At 40.6% G+C, this 26708-nt stretch overlaps 1 pseudogene; it reads right to left on the reverse strand.

The window, feature by feature from the left end:
* Positions 1 to 26708, reverse strand: part of LOC112204998 (myomegalin-like) — a 92551-nt pseudogene that overhangs the window by 36630 nt on the left and 29213 nt on the right.

Raw genomic sequence — 26708 nt, forward strand, 5'->3', positions numbered from 1 at the left:
CTGTGTGAGTTCTATTTTAGCCCAGTAATGCAAAAAGAAAGAAAAACTAAGTTCTGACAAGCACTTACATTTCTTGAATTTTTGTTGAAGGTCCCAGAGGTCATTGTAAGCAGCCTGAACAGGTAGTTAGGGCTCCTGGATTCTAGTCTCAGCTTGGCTACTAATTTACTGTGTGACGTTAGGCAAATTACTATTCTGAGCTTTAGTCATCTTATCTTTAAAATGAAGGGTTTATTCTTTAGAGGAAGCTGAGTGAATGGCATATGGGAACACTCTGTACTATTTTTATAACTTTGCTATAAGTCTAAAATTATTTTTAAATAAATGGTTTTCTTAAAAAGTGAAAGGATGATGTAGATTATCTTCAAGATCCTCTCTACCTCTGAATAATGATTTTATGTTCTTACTTATCTTCCTTCAGGTGAAAGTAAGTCTCTTTCCAGCTATCCAAACATACAACAGAGTGGAATTTTTCCTCACTCCTTCTGCCCCAGGCAAGATGTTGATTAGCCCCAACACAAACCTGTTTTCTGCTTTAGACATATCCTATACCTAGGGCAAAATTTAAATTATCTAAAACACATTTAAAAACACCCCATCCATACCCACTCTGTTCTTTCAAACAAGTAAATTCATCCAGCAGGGAAAAGCTGTTGCTGGTAGTCCATGCTTACAGAATCTCAGCCTTGCCCTAGCAACTAGGCTAATTATAACTCCGGCTACCTGGTAACCGCACTAGATTTCCCTGCATTGGCTGGCAGTTCTAAAGCCATCTGAGCTCTGCCTGCCACCTCCCATCCTGAGAAGCTGTCAGAGAAGCTGAGAAACTATGAGTCTCTTTTAAGCAACTATCTAAGCTGTGGTGAGAACACCCATGTATCATAGAGCTTCCTTTCTCTGCGCCCAGAGAAAGGCTGCCCAGAATCACAGGACTTCAGAACTGGGAGGGATGTGTGCGTCAATCCTGGTCCCGCCCACTCATTTAAACACAAAGAACCAGAAGCCCAGAAAAAGTGACTTGCCTTAGCCTGGCCTTCCTCTTGATTCCTTTCCCTCAATTCTCCCGTCCTGATCAATCATCAAGTCCTACAAATATTTTACCTCTTAAATATTTTAAAGATGAGTTGCCTCCCCTCTATTCCTACTGCCACAGCCCTCATTCGGGCCTTCATCTTCTTTGGCTTGGCAAGTCTGTTCTCACTCACTTCCTGCCTTGACTCTCTTGAATCCACCTTTCCCATGCATCAGAGGGATCTAGCAGGTTCCCTGCAGCTTAAAGCCCATCAGTGGTGCCTTGTCTTCTTCAGGATAAAGTCTACACTCTTTAAAATGGCACAACAGACTGTGTCCGTCATATCAGTCTCATTCTTCGCCTAGTACTTAAATCCACCAACACTAAACCACTTCTAATTCTGTGCAAGCACCCTATGGTTTCTTGCCTCAAGGCTTTTGCTTGTGACGAAAACTCTGTCCTTCCACTTCATCATCCATTGACTGATTAGTGCTTATTCCCCTTTGAAGACGAAGTTCAGGGGTCATCACGAATAATCCTTTGCAGATTTTCTTTCCATCCACTCTATTCATTTGGGATAGAAGTGCCCCCTTTGAGTTGCCTTACACTTTGTACACAGCTCTGTTACTGCCTTTTACTATACTCTAGCACCTGTGGTTTACTCATCTTTGAAGTCCCAACTTCTAGTACTTGGAACATAGCAGGTACCTAATTAATGTTTATTAATGAATGAATGGATAAGTCCAAAGCTTTCCATGATTTCTCCCCTGCAGCCTCATCTTACCACCACCACAAGCCCTCCAAACCACATGATCTAGCCATACTGAATGATTCCAGTGTGCCAAGTGCACATTGCTTTTGTACACCTCTGCTTTTGTATATTGTTTCTTCTGTTTGAAATGCCTTTTCCTACCAGGCGCGGTGGCTGACACGTGTAATCCCAGCACTTTGGGAGGCCGAGGTGGGTGGATCACCTGAGGTAAGGAATTTGAGACCACCTTGGCCAACATGGCGAAACCCCATCTCTACTAAAAATACAAAAATTAGCCGGGCATGGTGACACACGCCTGTAATCCCAGCTACTTGGGAGGCTAAGGCAGGAGAATCGCTTGAGCACAGGAGACGGAGGTTGCAGTGAGCCGAGATCATGCCACTGCACTCCAGCCTGGCTGACAGAGCAAGACTCTGTCTCAAAGAAAAAAAAAAAGAATTTCTGGATTTTCTAGGCATGGTGGCTCATGCCTGTAATCTCAGCACTTTGGGAGGCCGAAGTGGGTGGATCACGAGGTCAGGAGATTGAGACCAGCATGGCTAACGTGGTGAAAACCCGTCTCTACTAAAAATATGAAAAATTAGCCGTATGTTTCACAGCATCTGTAATCCCAGCTACTCAGGAGGCTGGGGCAGGAGAATCGCTTGAACCTGGGAGGTGGAGATTGCAGCAAGCCAAGATGGCGCCACTGCACTCCAGCCTGGGCCACAAAGTGAGACTCCATCTCAAAAAAAAAAAAAAAAGAAGAAAAAAGAAATGCCTTTTCCCATTTCTTGTTATGTTACTACCTTTCAGGATTCAATGCAAACTTCAAACACTTGGCAAGGCCTTTCCTGGTGGATTTTGTTGCACTATAGCATAATCTGTCCATACCTCTATGGTAGCCCTTATTATACCATTTTTATTTATTTGTTGATGTCTTCTCCACCAGAATCTAGCACAGTAGCTGGCATATAGTAGATAATCAATAGACATTTGGTTGAATATACCAATGCATATGTGCAAATATGAGCAAAAAAAATGACTAAAATGATATTGCAAACAAGGGAAACATTTGAGACAGAAATTTAGAATGTCTATTTTTTTCAAGTGTAACATGCTACTTCTATCAGTGCATAAACCTGAATGTACATACATTATAGAAAGAAGTGGCCTTGTAATAAGTTCATGCAGAAGTATAAATTATGTAGACATTGTTAGGGGGATAACTGCAAGTGGATTAGAATTAAATTAGGGCCCAGAATTTAGTCTGGGATTTGTTTTCCAGTGGTTGAAAGAAAAATTCCTAAGTATTCAAAGGGAAGAAGCATTTCTCAACAGGCAAGTATTATGAATTCTAATTAAAAGCTCTGAAAAAATGAGATAAGTTGTGTTAAGGAAAAGCAGAAAACAGAGTTGCCTTTGGTTAAGAGTTCCACTATTTTTATAAGCAACTGACTTTTTGGGGAAAGTTGCTTTAAGCATTTTTTTTTCTGTGTGTATGTGTGAGATGGGGTCTCACTCTGTCACCCAGGCTAGAATGCAGGAGCACAATCATGGCTCACTGCAGCCTCAACCTTCTGGGCTCAAGCAATCCTCCCACCTCAGCCTCCCAAGTAGCTGGTACCACAGCCACACACCACTATGTCAGCTAATTTAAAAAAAAAAAATTTACAGAGATGCAGTCTTGCTATGTTTCCCAGGCTGGTCTCAAACTCCTGGGCTCAAGTGATCCTCCCACCTTGGCCTTGCGAAGTGCTGGGATTACTGACATGCGCCAACATGCCAGGCCTAAACATTTTGTGTGTGTGTGTTAAAATATACATATAATAAAATTTGCCATTTTAACTATTTTAAAGTATATAGTTCTATGGCATTAAGTACATTCACATAGTTGTTCAAATATCACTATCCATCTCCAGAACTTTTTCCCAAATGAAACTGTAGTCACTAACTCCCCATTCCCTCCTCCCCACAACCCCTGGCAACCATAGTTCCACTTTCTGTCTTCATTATTTGACTACTCTAGGTACTTCATTTAAGTGAAATAATAAATACTTGTCCTTTAGGGACTGACTTTACTTAGCATGACATCTTTAAGGTTCACTCATGTTACAGCACATGTCAGAGTTTCATACCTTTCTAAGGCTAAATAATATTCAGTGTCTATATAGCCCACATTTTGTTTATCCACTCATTTGTCAATGAACACTTGAGTTGCTTCCACCTGTTGGCTACTGTAAACAATGCTCCTATGAACACAGAAATACAAATATCTATTTGAGTTCCGGTTTTCATTTATTTTGTGTTATACCCAGAGTGGAATTGCTGGATTATACGGTAAGTCTCTGTTTAATTTTTTGAGAAACTCCATACTGTTTTTCACAGCACCTGCACCATTTCACATTCTTTCTAGCAATGTGCAAGGGTTCCAATTTCTCCACATCTTTACTAGTATTTGTTATTTTCTGGGTTGTTTGATTTTTAGTATAATAGCCATCCTAATGAGTGTGAAGTTTAAAAAAATATTTAACCAAAATCATAAATATTGGTTACAAATATTTAATGGATGGATTCCCTCTATTTCTGCCAACTTTCATTCCCTGAAAGAAGAAATAGGTAAGCATGACCTCACGAACCTCAGAAGGCTGAGAATGGGGAATTGGCACACACAGTGTGCATAGACACAGACACACATGGACCATGTTCATACTAGGCTTCCAGAGAACCATTTAAAAATAGTTTGGCTAATGTAATCCTGTCTGTCTCTTATGTTCCCCCTTTCCCATCATACACATTTCTTAAAGTTCATGTAAGTAAAACATAGGAGAAAAAAACATAGCCACTAATTAAATAAGGCATCCAACTGTAAAAGAAGAGCAAACTCTGCTACATATAAGAAGACAAGCATTAATTCTGGCAACAGCAGCCACACAGCCACTTTAGACAATAACCTGAGCAGGTGCATGCTTTCTAGTATGTGTCTCCAGCTATGCAGGATAGAAATCACAATCCTTTCTATTTATCTAACGTCTAATACACTAAAACATGTTTACCCATGGGGGAGAAGAGCACGACAGGAATTGATGACTCTAATTTAGGAAACTAAGGTTCACAGAAGTTAAGTGACTTGGCCAAGATCATGTAGCTAGAAAAGGCAGGTTAAGAATTCAGGTTTCCTTAGAGTTCAAAACTTTTATCACAACATTTTTGATAACCCGCCAAGATACTCATCCTTCTCTAATAGCCTTCCTTTGGTTCAAGTCCAGCTTCCTAAATCCTACAGCCTGATGGAGTTCCTGAGCTTCCTTGTAAGTCTGCAGGTATATTGTTCCTCATTATGTTGCCCAAAGCCTAAAGAAATCAGGCTAGGACCAAAGAAAATCAGTCAATGAGCCAAAAAGAAATTTAATCAACCCAGCCTTTCTTATTTATTTTCCTTGAATGAACATTTGTATCTGAGAATGCCAAGGTAAGTTTGATGCAATAGGGACACTTGGATTATATTATGTTATTTACACACAAGCAAACAAAAATTGAGAATTGAGACAAATAGGACAAATGGTCCCAAGTCCACTATTGAGGAAAAAGAAACTGATTTGGAATAAAAAATAGTCCAGCATGAATGTGTCAGTAATTAAGACTTATCTGGATAAGTTTGCCATCTCTCAATTTGTCACAATAATGGCAAATATTTATTGAGAGCTTACTATGTGATAGGCATTATGCTGAGTTCAGCTAATTGACTCATTTCATCCTCCTCTAGACCCTATAAGATAGGTGTTATTACTGCCCTTGCTTTAGCTCAGAGAAATTATGGTATTTTTCCCAACACAAATAGTAAGTAGAAAAATCAAGATTTCACCCCAGGTCTCGCCAATTTATAGCTCTTAGCCATTATGCCCAGCAATAACAGAATAGTAAAAACAATGACAATTTGGTAGGCAAGTAAAATCAGTAGGCTGTTTACCATAGCTATAGAGGTATGCTATGCATAAACCTCAAAGATTGCACAGGAAAAGTATCATCCAATCTCAAAGATGAGAAAACCAAAGAAGTTTCAATCTCAAAGAAGTCAGGCAGCTCAAGGGTCATAAAATAATGCAACACAACTCTCTCAACTCATATCTAAGGGCTAAGTCCACTTTAACCTTCCAATATCATTACATCATATTTAAACATTGACTCTATCTGGTCAAGGACGACAACATTTTATTTCTCCTGACCCTTTTGCTATCAGATCTGGCCTTGTCAGTTTTTCAATTTCATTCTTAGAATGGAAACTTAATTCACACAAGTTGAACAAGTAGTCATCAGGGGGCAAAACCCAGTGGATGATGGTTTTGTGTGCTGTTTGGAGACTGGGTGTTTACCACACAGCAGTGGATTTCATAAATTCCAGGGTCAGACAAGATTCCAGTAGTGACACACTTGACTAATATGAGAAAATGCAGGATTAGGCAATCAACAATGAGGAAGTCAGCCAAGTTGCCACCCAAAAATTACTTACCACAGCAGCTGCAGTCCAGAAATGCTAACAAGCCAGTCTCCCTGGGAGTGGGCCATACTCAGCTGTGGACCACTCACATTTTCTCACTTTATTTTGCTTCAGAGTCAGTGTACTGCAATGATTTCTCCTTTGCTTGCTTTATATGTTTAAAATTGTCTTCCCTAAAAGCTGAACTTAAAATTAATGTTTGCTACCAAAAGGGGGTAGCAGTGCCTAGTCATGTAGGCATATGTCCCACTCTGTCGGTACAGAGGGTAAGCAGACTCTTCCTTTTTAAAAAATTTATTATGATGATTTACAAAAATTGAAGCTTACAGGATAAACACTCAACAAAAAAGTAGCCAGTCTCAAGAAACCAATTTTTATGTATGAATTAATATTATTTTATTAATCCATGGCCAGGATGATTCTTAAGATTATTTCTTAATTCTCTGAACAGCTTAAAAGAGAGAAACGCCTTCTTTTTTATTTACTTGCTTTGAGGTTGATACTCTTAGGTTTTTAACATAACTCTCTAGCTTTGACAACTCCTCTTATAATTTAAAATTCTTATAGCTTCCATTTACAAGTAAGGATTATATCTATTTTAGTCTCCTCAATCAGCTACCTAGGAGAAGACTTGCCACTTGGAAAGAGAAAGATAGCACCCACTCTCCAGTTCTCTTCTCCCAAAGTTGCCCGTATTTCCCTTCCCTGAAGCCAATCAAATACTCTACTGTTTCTCGCTAAGAGTAATTTTTCACTCTTAAGTACAAACAGCTCAACAAAAATTCCCGGTAGCATAAATATGCACATCAATAAAATAATTACTACTCACAATAGACTTTCCATTACATATGTTTCACAAGCATTGGTTTTCTTAAAAAGAACCACGCATACAGCACTCAAATTATTGCAGATTCTAACTCAGTAGAGTTTGATTTAATGTTTTTACAATATTTTTTTTAAAGAAGTGTCCTTCCAACGCTAAAGAAAAAAATCAGAATCAAGAAAATTCTGTTTCTTAGCAACAGAAAAATCAAACTTCTGTTACTAAGTTTGGTAACAGAACAGTACTCTAAATTATCCTCTGAACCACCTGATTTACCATGTGATGCTGGGCACATTGCTGCTAATTAATCTTCCTAATCTTGTGGGATCACAATATGAATAACAAGAATGAACATAAGACACATCTGTGGGAATTATGAGGGGGAGATTATAAAGAGTCAAACCTTGTCCCCATATTTAAATTTTATAATAACTATAACTACTAGTAGAAATATAACTACTACCCTCTCATATATATGTGATGTTATTAAGTTTTTAAAGTGTTTTGATATGTTTCTTATTTCATCTTCATGGCAGCTATTTATTCATAGAAAAAATAATTCTCAGTATCTGTAGCATTATTGTTAATGCCAATCCTATAGAGGCTGGAACAGGCTCAGAGAGGCTAAGTAACTTGCCTAACTAAGTCTCCTCGTTGACAATAGGTCTTAATGCAGTGTTTTCTGAATCCCTCGTTCTTACATCAAAATAGAACTGTGGCTGGGTGTGGTGGCTCATGCCTGTAATCCCAGCAATTTAGGAGACCAAAGTGGGAAGATCACTTGAGCCCAGGAATTTGAGACCAGCCTGGGCAACATAGTGAGACCTCAATCTCTGCCAAAAAAAAAAAAAAATATATATATATATATATATATACACACACACACACACAGAACACACACACACACACATATATATAAATAATTAGCCAGGTGTGGTGGCACACCTGTGGTCCCAGCTACTTGGGAGGCTGGGGTGGGAGGATCATTTGAGCCCAGGAGGTCAAGGCTGCAGTGAGTTGTGACGGTGCCACTGCACTCTAGCCTGGGTGACAGAGCGAGACCCTGTCTCAAAAAATAAAATAAACCAGAACGGCTCTAGTTCCTATCCATCCCTCATCATGACATAGTGTGGTAAACTAATTTCAACTCTGAATGATTGATAATGGCTTTATGTGTTCTGTTTCCCAAGTAATAAGAACATTTTAGCACAAGCCTTTAGCGCTTTTCAAATAATCATAGCCAAATGAGAAAATTAATATGACAGGCAGATTGAACAAACATTTGGTGAGAAGAAAGAGGAGGGGATACAGTAGTTTGAGATCCCTCAAATCATATGATGCAGTAGCTGCCTGACAACTCTGCTAACACATAAGACTAGATAGAGACAGGGCCATATCTACTTCCTGTATGGGACCCATGGCAATACTAGAGTCTAGCAAAAGGGTTGTCCTCTCTGCATGTGACAATAGGCTGTGTTCCACTCCCCCCACATACACCTTGTGCAGCTCCTATAATCTCATTTATCACACTTCTCCAGGTGAGAAATGGTGCCTTCTCACACCCCACCCAAAGTTGTTTCCTAAAGATCTTTCGCTAGGGCGGAGCAGAGAGTGAGATCAAATGATTCACACAGCCATCTGATTCAGCTTTAAAAAAAAAAAATCCTGGTGGGGCGCAGTGGCTCACGCCTGTAATCCCAGTACTTTGGGAGGCTGAGGCGGGTGGATCGCCTGAGGTCAGAAGTTCGAGACCAGCCTGGCCAACATGGTAAAACCCCGTCTCTATTAAAAATACAAAAATTAGCCAGGTGTGGTAGCAGGCGTCTGTAGTCCCAGCTACTCCGGAGAATCGCTTGAACCCAGGAGGCGGAGGTTGCAGTGAGCTGAGATCGTGCCACTGCACTCTAGCCTGGGCGACAGAGTGAGACTCTGTCTCAGAACAACAACAACAACAACAAAATCCTTTCCCTCAAATTACCTAAGAAATTGTCCTTTCCTTCTTTGCCCTGAAGACAGTTAATGGGGAAAGTTCCTCCCTCTGCACAGTGAATAAATCCATCCACTATTCCTACCCTAACCCTAAGGCAAAACCTCCCACTCATCCTCCATCTCTCCCCATCTCTCTGTTACCAACCCTCACTTGGCAATATCCTTCTTGACACGTGGCAGCTCCAATGAGGCACACTCATTACATAGCCACATAAAAGATAAAAGGTGAATCTGGACCAACTTCTGGAAAATTTGGACTTAAAACATGGAAATGCAGGAGAGACAGGAAATAGAGTTAAATCCCCCAGATTTAGCTATACACATTAATTGAATTAACTAAATAATCATTTGGGTCTCATAGACACCAGCTATTTCCCTGATCCAAGATGTTATCTAGCAGCCTGTATCGCTTCCCAGTCATCCATCCTCTTGACAGGACAGAGCACACATAGAAAATGGTATTTGTATAGTCCTCTGGGGCAAACAGTTGGAGAGTTAGAATCTCCGATAAGGTCAGAGGCAACCAGTCCCCGGTCACTTGGGCCACTTCAGGTCCTGCTTGTCCAGACACAGAGAGGGCTGAGGAAACCAGTATTGTGGTGACCAGCTACGAGGCTTAATTCTCATAACCCATAGCCCAATGTCCTCTTATCAAGGTGCTGTCCTATCTCACTCACAGCTCAGCCAATCCAGTAGGTCTTCCTTCCCCACCCCGATCACTGACCCATCAATCAAGATAGCCCTCCCATCCAAGGAAGAGGCCATTTCCCCTCCCACTCCACCCAGGCCAACTGCTATCCCACAGGTTACTCTCTTCTTCATTCTAAGGCAAGCTATTCCAAAGACTAAAAATGCCTAAGATTCTGTCTTAAAAGCTTATCTGCATAGTCATCTTCAAAAGCAAACATGAATTTCTCAAGGAACAGAAACACCCTTAGCCCCTGCCCTTTTCTCCATAGCATCATTCTCTGCCCCACCAAGCTGGAGCTAGGAGGGGACTTTCTCTAGGAGAGGTATGACCTGGAGATGATCTGCTTCAGAGCCACCTCAGGGATCTTGCTTAAAAATGCATATTTTCCCAGGCAAAGTGGCTCATGCCTATAATACCAACAACTGTGGAGGCTGAGGTGGGAGGATCTAAAGGCCAGGAGTTTGAGACCAGCCTGGACAACATAGTGCCACCCCTTTGGTACGAATTTTTTTTTTTTTTTTTTTTTTTTTTGAGACAGACTCTTGCTCTGTCACCTAGGCTGGAGTGTAGCGGCGCAATCCCATCTCACCGCAACCTCCGCCTCCTGGGTTCAAGCAATTCTCCTGCCTCAGCCTCCCAAGTAGCTTGGACTAAGGCATATGCCACCACACCCGCTAATTTTTGTACTTTTTAAGTAGAGACGGAGTTTCATCATGTTAGCCAGGCTGGTCTCGAACTCCTGACCTCAAGCCTTCTGTCTTCCTTGGCTTCCCAAAGTGCTGGGATTACAGGCATGAGCCACTGTGCCCTGCCAATTTTTTTTTTTTTTTTTTTTAATTATCTCGGCCTGGTGTCCTGTGCCTGTGGTCCCAGCTGCTCAGGAGGCTGAGCCAGAAGGTATCACTTGAGCCCAAGAGTTGGTGGCTGCAGTGCTATGATGGTGACACTGCACTCCAGCCTGAGCAACAGGGCAAGACCTGTTTCTAAAATAAATAAATTTTAAAAATGCAAATATCCACCCCAGCCCCACCCTCTACCCCCACCTTCCCCCACATTACTACATCGGAATCCCTAGGGTGAGGCATGGAATCTACATTTTAAACCAGCTCCCAAGGTGATTGTTCCGCACAGTTCCACGTCAGTGTTTGAGAGAGGCTCTGATTTATTCCAGTCGTCTTTCTTTACAGAGAAGGAAAGCAGAAAGCAGGCACCAGAGAGGTGAAATGAGCTTGTCCAAGGTCACAGGTGGTGAAGGTGACCAGAGCTGGACGAAAACCCACCTCTCTCGCTGACTAGCACAGCGCCAGCTAGGAAGAGCCTAGAATAGCGACCGACTGGCAGGCCAAACCGTCCCCTGCCCCTGCCCCTGCCCCTGCCCCGGAGAAGCGGGCCCCTGCACTCACCCGCTTGTAGATGTCCTCCCGGCTGGCCTCATACTTCTGTTGCATGCGCTCCTCCAGGAAGTAGATGCGCAGCTTGAGGCTGAAGTTCTCCTTCTTCAGGTCATTGAGGTGCTGGAACAGAGTGCGATATCCATTAGACATGATGGGCAACCCATGGGGAGGAGCGTGCCCAATTGCCCCCTCAACCCAGGAACATGGTGCAGCTAGCTGCACCGCAGCATGAAGCCAGCCGGCTGGGACGCTGCTGAGGCTGCGGACCGAGAGGCTGGGGCTGTGGCGACATGGCCCCTATTGCTGGAGCTCTCTCCGGGACTCGGGACTGGGCTCACTGCTCTGGGTGCTGGAGCGCAGCACACTTTCCTTTTTTACCTCAGGGAGATATTTGCGGAATCTCTGACAGAGGAACATGCTGCGTGAACTCAGACACAAGTGGTGTAACCCGACTCCAAGCCAGGACTCTGCTATCACCCTCCTGGAGCCTCCCAGGCCCAACTGTAGGCAGTTAACAGCTTCTTGGAAAAGAGAGACTGACCCCCAAGAGCTTCCAGGAAAGGGGGAGGGGAGATATTCAAGGTGACAGTGGGTTTGCAAAGAAGAGAAGGAAATAGAGGGTGGGGAGGGGGTATTTAAATGACTTGTGGCTGATTTGGACTGTAAGACCAAAAGGAGTGTGGCCAGAAGCAAGAAATAAGGTTGCTATAGAAAAGACCACATGTACATAAAATGGCCCACAAAGGTAACCGCATGTCAAATATCCCCTTTCTGTCCAGTGCAAATCTTAAAGAGCTTCTAACCAGAGGAGTCTCCATTTCCGTTGATAATCCAGAGCTGACTTCTAATGAGTTCCTTTGCAGTTTTCAGTCCCAAGCTTTTTGAGCTCTGAGGCAGTTCAACTAATAGCCTTTATTGCCATGAGCCTTCCCCCGAAACACACCATAGCTACCCGCAAAGAAAGAGCAAATCTTCTAGCTCAGCGGAATCTTTGCAGACTCTATTTACCAGTTACAAAGCTCAGAAAGAGGCAGGGTCAAGGGATCCTCCCTCCATGGAAGAAGGGATGGGCAGAAGAGAGTGTGGGAGGATGACAGAGAGGGAGCCGTCATCCTGGAGCCCAGAGATTTCAGGCAGTCACTGGTTCTTAACTCTGGCACCTGCCAAGTGGAGCCGGGCACTCATCACCAGATCTTGCTCCTAAAGTAATTTAAGATCCTTGAGTGACAGCTGCAACATTAGCAGGAAGTATTATTTATACCATATTACATTGAAGGTGATGGGAGACAACCCCACAGCACAGATAACAAACATGGGTTCTTTGTGGCAATAATATTAGGTTGAAAAAAATATATATTAACATTCAAGATAAAGGAAACTACAAAATTTACACTTAATTCAAGCCCTCATTTCCTCCCCAACCTACCTGCTTTTCATTCTTCCAATTCCTTCTCAAACCTTCATAATCATTCCAGTCAACAACTCCTGAGTACTCACCAGGTAGGACATTGGGCATGAGGGATATATAGATCAAGAATGTCCCAACCCTCAAAGAGCTACGTGGCCATACAGCTGGCCATGATATGTTAAGATATGTGTTTTACATTATGATCCTCCAAACCTGTGTTTTTCAACTTTTATATGTTACATTGCCATCTAGTACATATGCATAGTCTTAACTGAAGTAAATGTTTCAAAAAGTAATTGTCACCATCACTATGTGTGATGTCCTCTGATATTTCCTATTTCTTTTTCTGCCAGTGACCCACCCGATGGATTTCATGACCCACTAATAAGTTTCAGCCTGAGTTTAAAAAACGTTGACTCTGGGGGAGCCCGTAAAAAAGAGTAGTCAGTTCTTACTGGGGTGATCAGAGAAAGCTTCATTAGGAGTTGAATTTGCACTTTGCCTTGAAAAATAAAAAATGTTTGAGTGGATAAAGTGGCCTCAGGAGGGCATAATTAGAGTGAAGCATTCTCCCAAATAGATTTAGATTATAAATAGGCAAAATAGGCAAGCCCAAATATTTACCATTTGAAAAAAAAAAAACTACACATTTAAAATCCATTTAACTATTTTCACTAAATCCGAATTCTTAGAATAAGAGAATGCCAACTAGGCTTAGTTAGAGACAGTGAAGAAAAAAGTCTAAGTTAAAACAACTCAAAATACCTTTTCCATTCCCAGTTCTCTTACTAAATAGCTATGTTATAGACCATTTCTCTAGAGGCCTAACTGTCCTCACTTAAAAAATGAAATGGCTTTAAAAATTGGTGATTTTTTTTTTTTTTGAGACAGAGTCTTGCTCTGTTGCCTAGGCTGGAGTGCAGTGGTGCAATCTCAGCTCACTGCAACCTCTGCCTCCCGGGTTCAAGCCATTCTCCTGCTTCAGCCTCCTGAGTAGCTGGGACTACAGGTGCCCGCCACCGTGCCCGGCTAATTTTTCATAGTTTTAGTAGAGACAGGGTTTCACAGTGTTAGCCAGGATGGTCTCGATCTCCTGACCTTGAGATCCGCCCACCTTGGCCTCCCAAAGTGCTGGGATTACAGGCATGAGCCACCGCGTCTGGCCAAAATTAGTTATTTTTAAGGCCCTTTCCTGGTCTAAGCTCTTCAAGGTGATAACCCAGTTAATATCACCTCCATTTTGCTCAAGGGGAGCCAGGCTGCCAGAGTCTAGATAAGTGTTTAATCATGCTTTGGCTGTCTACTTAGATTCCTTTATCAGGTAAAATAATTTCATAAAAGTTTTACAGGAAGTAAAACTGTGTATGAATCCAGGGTATTCTTATGCATCCTAGATTTCTGTTGGACATTTATGCTTATTTCCTCCATGATATCTTGTTCTTCTATCTCTCTGGCTCCTTTTCTGTGTTTTTTGCCAGCTCCTGAAAGAGGGTATTTAAATGATGGTAAGTCCTTAGCCCTCTACTTTTTTTTTCTTCACATTTTTATCCACGGAGGTTTTATCCACTTTTAGGGCTATACTTTCACCTTCGAAACAATTCCCAAATCTCCAACCGAGTCTTCTCACCCAAGATCTAGCCGTACATATTCAACTCTTGGCTTAGATCATTCAACTTGAGTGTTCCCAAATTCCACCCAAGCAAAGCCTTTCCTGTTACCCTAGCCTGGAAAGACTTCTTCCTCTTTTGAATTCTAAGGCAGATATTAACATTCAACAAGTGTTCATATGCTGCCTTATGATGTGGCTTTTGTTATCTTGAAGGGTTATTTACATCTTTTAGAGTTACGCGACTTTTTGTGTGTTTGATCTTTCCAACTAGTCTGAAGTTGCCCAAGGAAAAAGTCAATGACTAACTAATACGTCTTCATAAACTCCTACAGCTTCCATAACAACCTGAGACCTCTCCAACAGCATTCATCCCATTGTGCTGTCACAGTCTGTTTACGATGACCTCAACCTGGCTAGAGTGTTTTGAGAGCTGACAAGGCATATTTTGTGTCCTTGTATTCTTGTTGCATAGTACTCAGGAAGCACTCCCTAAATATTTGTGGAATCAATGAACAGGAAAATATTCCATAAACATTGTACGTTTTGCTTTGTTATATATGGGCTGGCTCACCTATATTATTCTCATAGATTTCCAATAATATGAAAAAAGTTTGTTTTAATAGTCCCAAATAAACTATATTTGGTAGAACACTTATTCTAGAATACGTAGAAAAATGACGTTTTGTTCACTTACATTTCTAAGTTTACATGCCCACCCTGATCTTTTCCCTGAACTCCAATTGATATCTGACTGTCTAGTAGAAATCTCTGCTTGAATTTAGACATCACATACTTGTGATATCTAAAACTGAACTCCTGATCTTTCCCAGTAAACATGCTCCTCCCTCACTACACCTTTTTTCAATTTGTAACAACTCAATATTTTCAGATTTTTGAGTCCAAACCTTTGAATCATTCTTGATTCATTCTCTCTCCTACATATCATCTGTCTGTAAATCTTACTATGTATATTATACATTATAGTATATATATTAATAACATATATGGTAGTATAATATATATGTTGTAGCTGTTGTATTATGTATATAATATATATTATACTATATTATATATACTATTATACTACTATATATATATTTTATATATATGTTATACTACCACTACTGCCACTGGTATTTCTACCACCCTGACCCACAGTACTGCCATCTTTTCCTTACATGATCTGAATAGCCCCTTAACTGGTGTTCTGCTCCCACTCTTGTTCCCTTGTAGTCTATTCTCAGCACAGCAGCCACAGTGACCCTTTCAAAATACGTCGGATTACTCCTCTGCTGGAGAGCCCCCTGGCTTCCCATCTAACTTAGAGTGAAAGGTGACGTCCCTTCACCAGACTGTAAGGCCTGAGGCCCTACACCCTCTTCTTGCCTCTCCTATCACCTCCTCTACTTCTTCCTACCACTCTCCCTCTGTTCTCTGCTGTAGCCACACTGTTTCTCTTTGTTATTTCTCAAAAACAGGAAGCAAGAGAAGCTTTCTTTTCCGAGGCCTTTGAACTTGTTGACCCTTCTGCCTGGCTGCTCTTTCTCTAGGGAGGTGCACGATTCTCTCCTCACCTTCTTCATCTTTGATTGAATGTCACCTTCTTGGTGAAGTGAATACTCTTTAGGCACCCCGTGCCTCATCCCAGCTCTCCGAATCCCCCTTCATTGTTTTTTATTCCGTAGCACTATCACCTTCTAAAATACATTTTCTTATTTATTTTGTTTCTTGTCTGTCTCTCCCCACCAGCATGTAAACTTCCTGAGAAAAGTGGGATGTTTTCTTGGTTTGTTCACTGCTGTGTCACCAGTGCCCAGAATGGTGCCTGATACATAGCTGGTGCTCAATAAATATTTGTTGAATTAAAGAATGGATGAGTAATTAACCTGCTGATTTATTTCTCATTGGATTAATACAACTTAATCGATACACAAGATTATGTAGATGTTTTAGGATAAAAAGCATACCTAATAGCATTCCTCCTTATAAAAAGATTATAAGTAAAATAAATTATTCTAACAGACTCATTTTAATACACCTTGCAGAATCTGGACTTTCTACAACAGTTCTGAACAAATATGGAATCGTATATGACAAATTATAAAGGACAATATGAACTGTACAAATAGTAAAAACTGGGCCAGGCGCGGTGGCTTATGCCTGTAATCCCAGCACTTTGGGAGGCCCAGGTGAGCAGATCGCATGAGGTCAGGAGTTCAAGACCAGCCTGGTCAACATGGTGAAACTCCGTCTCTACTAAAAATACAAAAATTAGCCGGGCGTGGTGGCATGTGCCTGCAGTCCCAGCTACTCAGGTGGCTGAGGCATGATGATTGCTTGAACCTGGAAAGTAGAGGTTGCAGTGAGCGGAGATCATGCCACAGCACTGGGTGACAGAGCAAGACTCCGTCTCAAAAAAAAAAAGTAAAAACTATAAAAATTAGGAAGGAGAGGTGGCCAGAGAAGGTACCACAGAGAATTGGCACTTTAGCTTGTCTCAAAGGATGAGTTGAGCTTGAATAGGCAGTGGGGAGAACACAAGGCAGTCCAGGCAGGTGGAACATAAGCAAAAGGGCAGTATGCCCACCAGGCCAAAGCAAAGGGCACATACTGTCCTGAAATAGGCCACAGAGATGAGGGGAAATAAAAAGCCGTCTCAAGGAGATCTTGAAAGCCAGGGTGAGAAGCCTGGAGTTTGCCCCTCCAGGATCCTGGCTCTCAATCTGGATAAGAGTGAGGGGAAGGGAAGTGGAGGTAGGGAGGGGGGCAGTGGGGGTGGGGAGGGCCAGGAACTGCTGACTGGGAAGATTATTTTCTTTTTGTATTGCTTAGGTTTCATTTTACTTATTTGTTTTCTTGCAGCTTTAACAAACATCAGCGCTGCATGTGGAAACTTGGAAAAGAAAAAAAAAAGCTTTAACAAACAAAAACACACATACCTGAGATGCACACGGCAACTTACTAGCTCATGGCAAACAGGCCTGTATGTTGATAACCTCTGCATTGCTTAGGAAATAAAACACTGCAGATTCTTGAGCAAGGGGAAGTGCTTCTATCTTTGTTCTTCCTTTTTCTCCTAGTACATATAACATCTTTACTCTGGTCTCAGAATGTTTCTTCCAAACCTTAATGGCTGTCCCCTTCTTTTTCCTTAATTTATTCATTCCACCCCTGGAATAACGTTCTAGTCCAGACTAGAAATACGACGTAAATAAAGACTCAATCAATGCCAACAGTAGGAGGAGGATTACCACCCACCTGTCATGCGCCATTAACACAACCAACTGTCAAGTCTGCCTTTAAAAAAACCCAGCTTGACATTTGCTTAATCATATTCAGACCCCCCAGCTAGCTCATATAATGGATGTACTTGAAAACATATTAATTTTTTACCGATCTTTCTCCTAAAAATAAAGCTTCACTAAGAAAAAATGATTAATCTTCTTAATGGACACATTCTTTTCAAATATAATCAAACTTCCACAATTTTAACTGTACTAATTTGATATCTGTGGATAATTCTTACCTTTACTTTCCTTGAAAATAAAAATATTTTAAAAATAAGTTAATATGGCAAATAGAAAAACAGAAGAGTAGTGCTTTAAGTAACCCTTGACACTTTACATCAATTTACACATAGACAATAAATATGATCACTATTATACATATTTATCTAGGGTGGGTAGCGTGGAACTGTGAAAAGAGCAATAGCTTTGAACCATGAAGACCAATGTTCAAATCCCGGCTCTCCTTTTTTCTCATTGGGTCATTTTGGGGAAACTACTTAATAGTTAAGTATAGGAAGGCAGTCAGAAGACTGGGATCTGGGCAGGATACTAAGAAGGTTGCAACTGTATCTGTAATGGTAACTTTTGTTTTTTCACCTGAGGAAAATAAACTAAAAATAATGTTTTCTAACATTTAGATATTCAATACATGGACAAGTGTTTAATTATTCTTTGTATATTCCTGTTGTTTGTAAAACAGCTTATAATTTTTAAAACTATTTTAAAGGGAATGAAAGTAGGAATTACAGGGAGGCAGTTATCAATTACATATAAGGATGAATTCTCTAGTAGAGTTAGATGTAATAAAGATATTGCCACACTCTATCCATATGTTTATACATCAAATTTTTACTGAGTACATACATCATGAGACAGAATAAACTTCCTGTCACAAAAGGTGCTTGACCAAAACTCAAGAATCACCTTTCAGGGATACTGTTAAAAGCTTTCCCACATCAGCTAGGAGTTAGCTCTAGAGGACTTTTAAGATCTTTGGCCATCCCGAAATTCTATGCTTGAAACACATTTTCTCATAGAAACACTCCTACCAAAGGCCAGTGAGAGAACTATCACTTTGTGAAGAATTTCAGAATGCCCACTAGCTCTCCTGTAGCCCTAAAAGGTAATGAGAGTCTGCCTGTTCAGACTGAGAGCTCCGGCTGCCTTGTGCTACAGAAGCAGTAAGTGCATGTAAAGGACACCATATTTCTAAGACAAAAGCAGTAACAATGACTCAAGGATGATGCCCAATAGACGATTTAACCTATAACTTTGCTAATTGTCATATTTTCAAAACAGCCCTATGGGAAGGGTACACAAATGTCTGGGGAGTATTTCCTGCTTTTTAGCACCCAGGGAACTACAACCAGGAACCCAACTTATTTTGGACTGGGGATGGGGATAGACAAGAAGAGATGGGGCAGGAAGAAGAGACGGCTGGTTTATTTTACATACACATATTTTATTTATAATACATCTCTGTGTCTAGGCGTCTCTATGCTGTTCTCATAAAATCTGAATTATACAAATAAAAAGTTTAATTCCTGGCTGTTTTGAATGACTTGGGCCTGTATTACAAAATTAATCAGATACAATTATACTATCTTCACAACAACAATCATCTACATTGGTTTTGACAATGTACACAGTACTTCCATGTGTATTATTTCGTTTATCTTTACCACAACCTTTGAAGTAGGAAGACATGATGATCCCCATTTTACTGCCTAGGACAGAGAGATATCAGGAGGTTAACTGACTTGTTCACTGAGAAAGCGGAGGAGCACAGACTATAACTCCAACAGTTTGACCCCATACTGCATACGCATCAGGGCCTTAATCATGAGACTGTATGACCCTTCTGAGCCTGGGATTCACTTGCAACTGGGTATTCCCTCTTCTACCTCAGGCCCCCTATAACTTTTCAAAAAGTGTCCTTCACTGTAAATAATCTTCCTGGTGGTGACCGTAAATGATCTGACAACCTGGATCTATGTAAAAAAAAAAAAATTGTTTTCTTCATTTTCAAGATGAATAAACTAAAGTTGGCTCTCAAAGGGTTAAACAAAGAGTTACCATGTGACCTAGCAATTCCTTTCCTAGTTGTATACCCAAGAAAATTGAAAACATATGGCCACACGAAATCTTATATACAAATGTTCATAGCAGCATTACTCATAATAGCCAAAATTGGAAGTATTTCAAATGTCCTTCAACTGATGAATGGATAAACAAAATTTAGCATATCCAAATCATAGAATATTACTCAGCCATAAAAAGGAATGAAGTACTGATACATGCTACAACATAAATGACCTTGACAACATTATACGATAATGTGAAAGAAGCCAGACACAAAAGGTCACATACTGTATAATTCCATTTATATGAAATGTCCAGAATAGGCAAATCCAGGCAGAAAGTAGATTAGTGGTTTCCAGGAACCAGGGAGAGGGAAACTGGGAAGTGAGTGTTAATGAGTATGAGGTTTCCTATTGGAGTGAGAAACACGTACTGGAATTAGACAGTGGTGATGGTTGCACAACTCTGTGAATATACTAAAATCATAGAATTGTAAGATTTAAGAAGATGAGCTGTATAGCGTGTTAATCGTTTGAATAAAGCTTTGTTTTTAAAAGAAGACAAAGAAATAAACCAAAGCTGAGAGAAGTAACTAACCCAATCCTTTATCTTTTATAAGAGTTTTTTTAATGATAAAGACTCAGTTAAAGTCCAATTTGATTCAGTTCAGTTAAAGCTAAATGGCTTAGAATGAATCATGTCTAAATATTCTGTATACCAATCCTACCTATATTATAGGGCCCTAAAAGAAGGGTCAGACGAAGTATGCTCTAAGTGGCTCTCAGTACTGAATATTCACAGATTAAGTTTTACAAAAAGGTAAAGTTTTGTGATAACCCTCAGATAAAACAGAAACATATGACCTATGTTTTGACATAAAACATACGTATTTGGCCTGTTCTGAAAAATATGTATAATTTTCACACACCACATTCTACCAAGGAAAATGTCAACCAGAGCCAACCAACTTGGTGTTCCACTCATCAACTCTTTTATGCCAACATGGTGTTTCTGCCCTTGTCTCAGAAGCCAACTACTGATACCTGCTTCAGAAAACTGACTATGAATTCCACAAAGTCCTGCTTTTTTCTTTTGGATTGTACAATCAACAAACAAGTCACCCTTCTAAAACTCTGTTTCTGAAATTTTAACATAATTCCTGAAGTTCCAGAGTCTCTTAAATGCTAAAATATTAATAATACCATTCCATTTTTTCCCCTAACACTCGGAAGCATACTGATACCCATCCTGTACACAGCCTTTTCTTGCCTGATAACAAGAGCACTAATGACAGAGCTATTGCATCAGGTTGATTAATAAACCCTGTCTTAGGCAGCCTCATCATGTGGATAAAGAAAAGGAGTTAAGATGATGTTCCTGCTGCCTTCCCCAACATAGAAACACACCCACAACACCCCCAATCCTGGAATAACCGGGTGTTATCTTCATCATCACACTAGAGCACTGTAAACCATATCAAAACAAAACGAAACAAATAACAACTTCCCTGGCCACCAAAAATAGACGGCCCAGCCAGAAATAGTGCTGCCAGAGGCAGTTAAATGAGCTGCAAGGCAGGAATGACAGTTGAGCTGCAGTGATGCTGGGGCCTCCCAAGGATTACCAGACTCCAAACTAGATTCTCCATCACTTTGGTCTAATCAACATCAGCAGGACTTGGTATTTGTTCACAATTGGTTCAACTCAGATTATTTGCTGAGCTTCTGGAATTCAGAGAGAGTGACTTATGGGCTCACCTTTTTCTCTAGATTTCAAATAATCCTTTCTCCATTTTTTTCTAGGCGTGAAGGCAATTTTGAAGGCATGACTATGACCTGCTCTGGCCACAAGAGCCAAGAGTTGCCAGGTGTGGTGACTCAAACACTTTGAGAGGCCAATCCCAACACTTTGAGAGGCCAAGGCAGGAGGATTCCTTGAGGCCAGGAGCTTGAAACCAGCCTGGGCAACACAGTGAGACCCCATCTCTACAAAAAATAAAAAAACAGGCCAGGCACAGTGGCACTTAGGGAGGCCAAGGTGGGTGGATCACCTGAGGTCAGGAGTTCGAGACCAGCCTGACCAACATGAAGAAACCCCGTCTCTACAAAAAATATAAAGTTTGCCAGTGTGGTGGCACATGCCTGTTATCCCAGCTACTCAGGAGGCTGAGGCAGGAGAATCGCTTGAACCCGAAAGGCGGAGGTTGCAGTGAATGGAGATCACGCCATTGCACTCCAGCCTGCGCAACAAGAGTGAAACTCCATCTCAAATAAATAAATAAAATAAAGTTTAAAAAAGTCAAAATTATCCAGGCGTGCTGGTATGTTCTTGTAGTCCCAGCTACTCAGGAAGCTGAGGTGGGGGATCACTTGAATCTGGGAGGTCGAGGCTGCAGTGAGCCAAGATTGTGCCACTGCACTCAAGTCTGGATGACAGAGCAAGACCATGTCTCAAAAAAAAAAAAAAAAAAAAAAAAAAACCAAAAACCAAGAGTCCACAGTGATACCATGAATGCCCATGGCTGCAACAATAATGCCTTGACCAGAAGTAGGGGGATAAGGGAAAAGATAGAGCCAACATGAACCCCGATTGACCCTCCCTTGCTCCATCCATGACAGAAAGCCTCCTATTTCTGAATTCACCAGGCTCATGCTGCCTCCAGGACTTTGCATGGGTAGCAGCATTAGCCTAGAATTTCACTTCTCTTTAATTCCCACCCATCTCTCACTTAACTAATCCCAACTCACCCATAAGGATCTAAGTCAGATATTACCTACTAAAAGAAACCTATCTGGCCCTAATGCCCGGGCAAGGGCTTCTCCTGAATGCTTCCACAGCACTGCGGACCTACTCTTATTGTGGCCCATTTCACAGTATATTGGGATTATCTGTTTGACTCTCTCCCCAGTAGATCTGGAGTTCCTTAACAACAGGAAGAATCTTCTTTACTTTTCTTCCAAAAACAGAAATCGCTTTACTGTTTTTTGTTTGTGTTGCTGTTGCTTCAATGGTCATAAAAGTACTACATGTGCCTGTTCCAGTTGTTCTCTTTCTCAGTGGAGGGCATAACCTAGTAGTTGACCAAGCAAGAAAACTTGACATCATTTATTCATTCAAAACAAACAAAAAAGAAGAAAAGAAAAGGGCATGCCTACTATGTACCAGGCATTATGCTAATCACTGTATCTAGAAGTGAAAAGACAACCACTGTCCCTGCTATAGTGAGCTCATGTTCTAACAGAAAAGGCAGACTTTGAACAAATAACTCACGTTATTGAAGAGAGAGGTGAAGGTAGTCTGGAAGTTTATGACAAGGTGACAGTGGGTAGGATGTGAGTGAAGAGATGAATTGGTGATCAGTCATCTTTGGGTTTCTTCAGCCTCACTGGTTCTACATCCAGTCAATGGCTTAGCTCTATCAATTCTGCCTCTGAAATTTATTTCACCTGTCCATTTCTCTAATTTTTATACTGGCATCTCCACCAACCTTTGCCTGGAATACTGCAACTGTTTTCTCTGCCTCTAGACTACTCCTCCTATGCAGAGGCCATAAGGAAGCCAAAAGGATCTTTCTAAGAGGAAAATCTGATCATGTCACCTCTCAGTCTAAAAGCTTTCAGCAGTTCCCTTGAGCTCAGATAAAATTTAAAAGCCTTTACATAACTTGCAAGACTCTGTATGATGACTCCTCTCTCTTTTCTCTGGTTTCAGTTCTCTGCATTCCTTACATCCCATTCTCTAGGAATACTGACTATGGTTCTTTGTCTCATCGGGATCTTGATTCAAGCTATTTCCTATGCATGGAACATTCTTCATTCTCACACTCCCACCCCCTTATTAGTGGCTACTTCTTATTCCTTCTTCAGGACCCTGGTTAGATGCAGTTTCCTCTAGGAAACTTTCCCTGAATCCCCCAATCTCTTCAGATTGAGTAAGTGCCCAGTTATATATTCCATAGCACTCTTTACTTCTATTACAATAATAATTACATTCTGTTGGAATTTGCTAATCTGTAGACTCTATGAAGGCAGGAACCATGTTTGCCTATTCAATGTTGTATCTGCAATGCTTAAGGTATGCTGCACATAGTAAAAGCACTGGAATATTTTTTCAATGAATAGATAATTAAAATAAATATAATACTCAGTTATAAAGAAGGCAATAGGCTAATTCCATCATCCAGACATAATCAATATCAATGTTTTGGTATGTATCCTTCCAGACATTTCCATCTTTTCTCCCTCAAAAATGAGATCTTATTTTTTGTAATATTCAGTCAAATTGTTGTTGCCGTTGTTTTGTTTAATCTTAAATTTGTTATAATGGACATCCTCCCAAGTCAGTACATTGCTCTATAATGTTCTATTGTATATATATTCCACACTTGAAATAATCCTCACCTTGAGTACTAATATTGTATTGGTATAGAGAATACTGAAATATAAACACTCATCCTTGAACATACATTTTCTTTTTTTTGTTTTTTTTAGACGGAGTCTAGCTCTGTCACCCAGGCTGGAGTACAGTGGCAATCTCGGCTCACTGCAACCTCTGCCTCCTGGGTTCAAGCGATTCTCCTGCCTCAGCCTCCTGAGTAGCTGGGATTACAGGTGTGCACCACCACACCTGGCTAATTTTCGTATTTTTAGGAGAGACAGGGTTTTACCATGTTGGCCAGGCTGGTCTCGGACTCCTGACCTCAGGTGATCCGCCTGCCTCAGCCTCCTAAAGTGCTGGAATTACAGGCGTGAGCCGCCACGCCCGGCCAAAAATACATATTTCCATACATTCATTCTTGATCATTGTGCAACTAACAGCTAGAACATGGCCTGGCACACACGATGCACTCATAAATGGATGAGTGGATTAACAAACAAATGAATAAGGGGGTCAGCTATCAATAAGCATAATAAAATTGTGGCTAAGAGTTTAGGCACTAGAACCAGTACACTTATGTCCAAATCCCAGCTCCAGCACTTGCCATCAATTACTAGTGTTTTCCTAGCCTCAGTGTCTCTCTACAAACAAAGACAATGGTTGTACCAACCTCAAAAGACTATTAGGAGAACTGAATAAGATAATAAGGTCAAGTGCATTCTCAGAACTTGGCACACTGTAAGCACTTACAAATATTAATTGGTATCATGATCTTTGTTGCTATTTTTTAAATTTAGTATTGGAATGGAAACTATCATTAGAATGGAAACTTTGCAAAGTCCACAGAAAGAAAGATAGGGCTTCTCTTCGAACAATGGGAGAAGAGAAGAAAACAAGTTTTAATGAGGAGACAGAAAGGAGATAATTTAAAATTACAAAAAGAATTATTCTAATTCAAGTGCTACATTCTCTGTGAAAGTGGTTGCTCTCTTTTCTGTGTTGGTAATCATATCTTTCAGAATGTTCAGGGTTGTCCAACTTTTGTAATTTCATTCTTTTTGATAAAGTTTCTTTATTAATTGCATAACCAAATGTAAGCTAATATTTACAACTTTGAAAAGTTTACACACGCACACGCGCGTGCACAAATTAGAAAAAATGTTCTATCCCAGTATTTAAGATTTATTTATTTATTTGAGACAGAGTCTCTCTTTGTCGCCCAGGCTGGAGTGCAGTGGCTCGATCTCGGCTTACTGCAACCTCTGCCCTCTGGGTTCAAGCGCTTCTCCTCCCTCAGCCTCCTGAGTAACTGGGATTACAGGCGTGTGCCACCATGCCTAGCTAGTTTTTGTATTTTTAATGGAGATGGGGTTTCACCATGTTAGCCAGGCTAGTCTCGAACTCCTGACCTCAGGTGATTCGCTCACCTCAGCCTCCCAAAGTGCTGCAACTACAGGCATGACCACCACACCTCGCCATATTTAAGTTTTAAAAACATACGTTAGTTTGGCAAGTACTCCCATCTTGAAATATCTCTTTCAATATTGCCTTAGATGTTATTTAAATTAAATCTTGTATAATTTAAATTTTTTTATGCCCCAATCAGATTGTACATTCTTTGAGAATGGAATCTCATGTCCATCTTTGTATATTCTACAGCACTCAGAAGCATTCTTTTTACTCTGTAGTTCTATAAGAAAAAAAGTAATTGATTTGATTCATATCTTTGGTAATGTTGCTTAGGAATGAAAACTTTGCACGGAAATTCTGTGGAATGCCTGTGTGTGGAAGCCTTCTGTTTCCCTTTTTAAACATGAGATTGAAAAGGGAAAACAACTGCACTTGTGATTGCTGAAAGTTTAATATTTACCCCCTGCCTCCTAGTAACTTTTTGAATGTCTTAAGATACCAGTGAAAACAAAACCAGTATGTTTGGGACACTGTGGTTTGGAAGAATGAATGCATTTTTTTAAAATAAAAATGCACTTCACTAGTAGTATTCATTTTCCAAGGCTGTAATTAGAGAGAAACACTCGAGAAGCACCAAAATTGTGGAACATAAAGAGGGCAGTGACAGGACCCCAATTAACCTAAATTAGCACAAGTTACCCAGACTGTTGATAACTCAGAGCTCCAGAAACTCTCCAAAATGAAAAAGCCTTCTGCTTTCAGCACTTTTTTTTTTCTTTTTTCTCCCCAAAGACTTCAAGATTCAAGTGGAAAAGTTCACCAGGATGGGTGGGACCTGAACAGGCTGACTCACTGCGGTTAGATTCAGACTGCCAAGGAAAGCTGCAGAGTACAGTTAGGCATACACTACAGCTGGTTTTGATGATATTTTCTTGTTAAAGACAACATTATTAGAAAAATGTGTAAACAGGACAGGGCAGTGGAGGCCCCCTCTTGATTTTATAGCCAAAGACTCCCACCCTTCTGTGACTTTTCTGTACCGTCTGCCATGTTGATTCTATGTAAAAAACCCAACTGCAGGCATTCCACCAATGTAGTGCTCTCCTTCTCTGAGAGTCCTTTCATTTCCCCAAGAGCTTTGGAATCATTGGAGTTACAGTGGTTCCGTTACTTTATTCTTATATAACTTTGGGCAAGTTATTTGAACCTTGATCTCTTCACTAGTATAATGGTTGAAAAAATAACATCTATCTCATAAGTTAGGAAAATGAACTGAAAATACACTAAATTAAATATGTCAAATATCTAGAAAAGTGCCTGGTGCATAATGAGCACTCAAATGGTATTTATTGTTATTAGCTACTGTTGTGATCTTCT

The sequence above is a fragment of the Pan troglodytes genome, chromosome 1 (assembly GCF_028858775.2).
Source record: "Pan troglodytes isolate AG18354 chromosome 1, NHGRI_mPanTro3-v2.0_pri, whole genome shotgun sequence".
In the NCBI taxonomy this organism is placed as follows: domain Eukaryota; kingdom Metazoa; phylum Chordata; class Mammalia; order Primates; family Hominidae; genus Pan; species Pan troglodytes.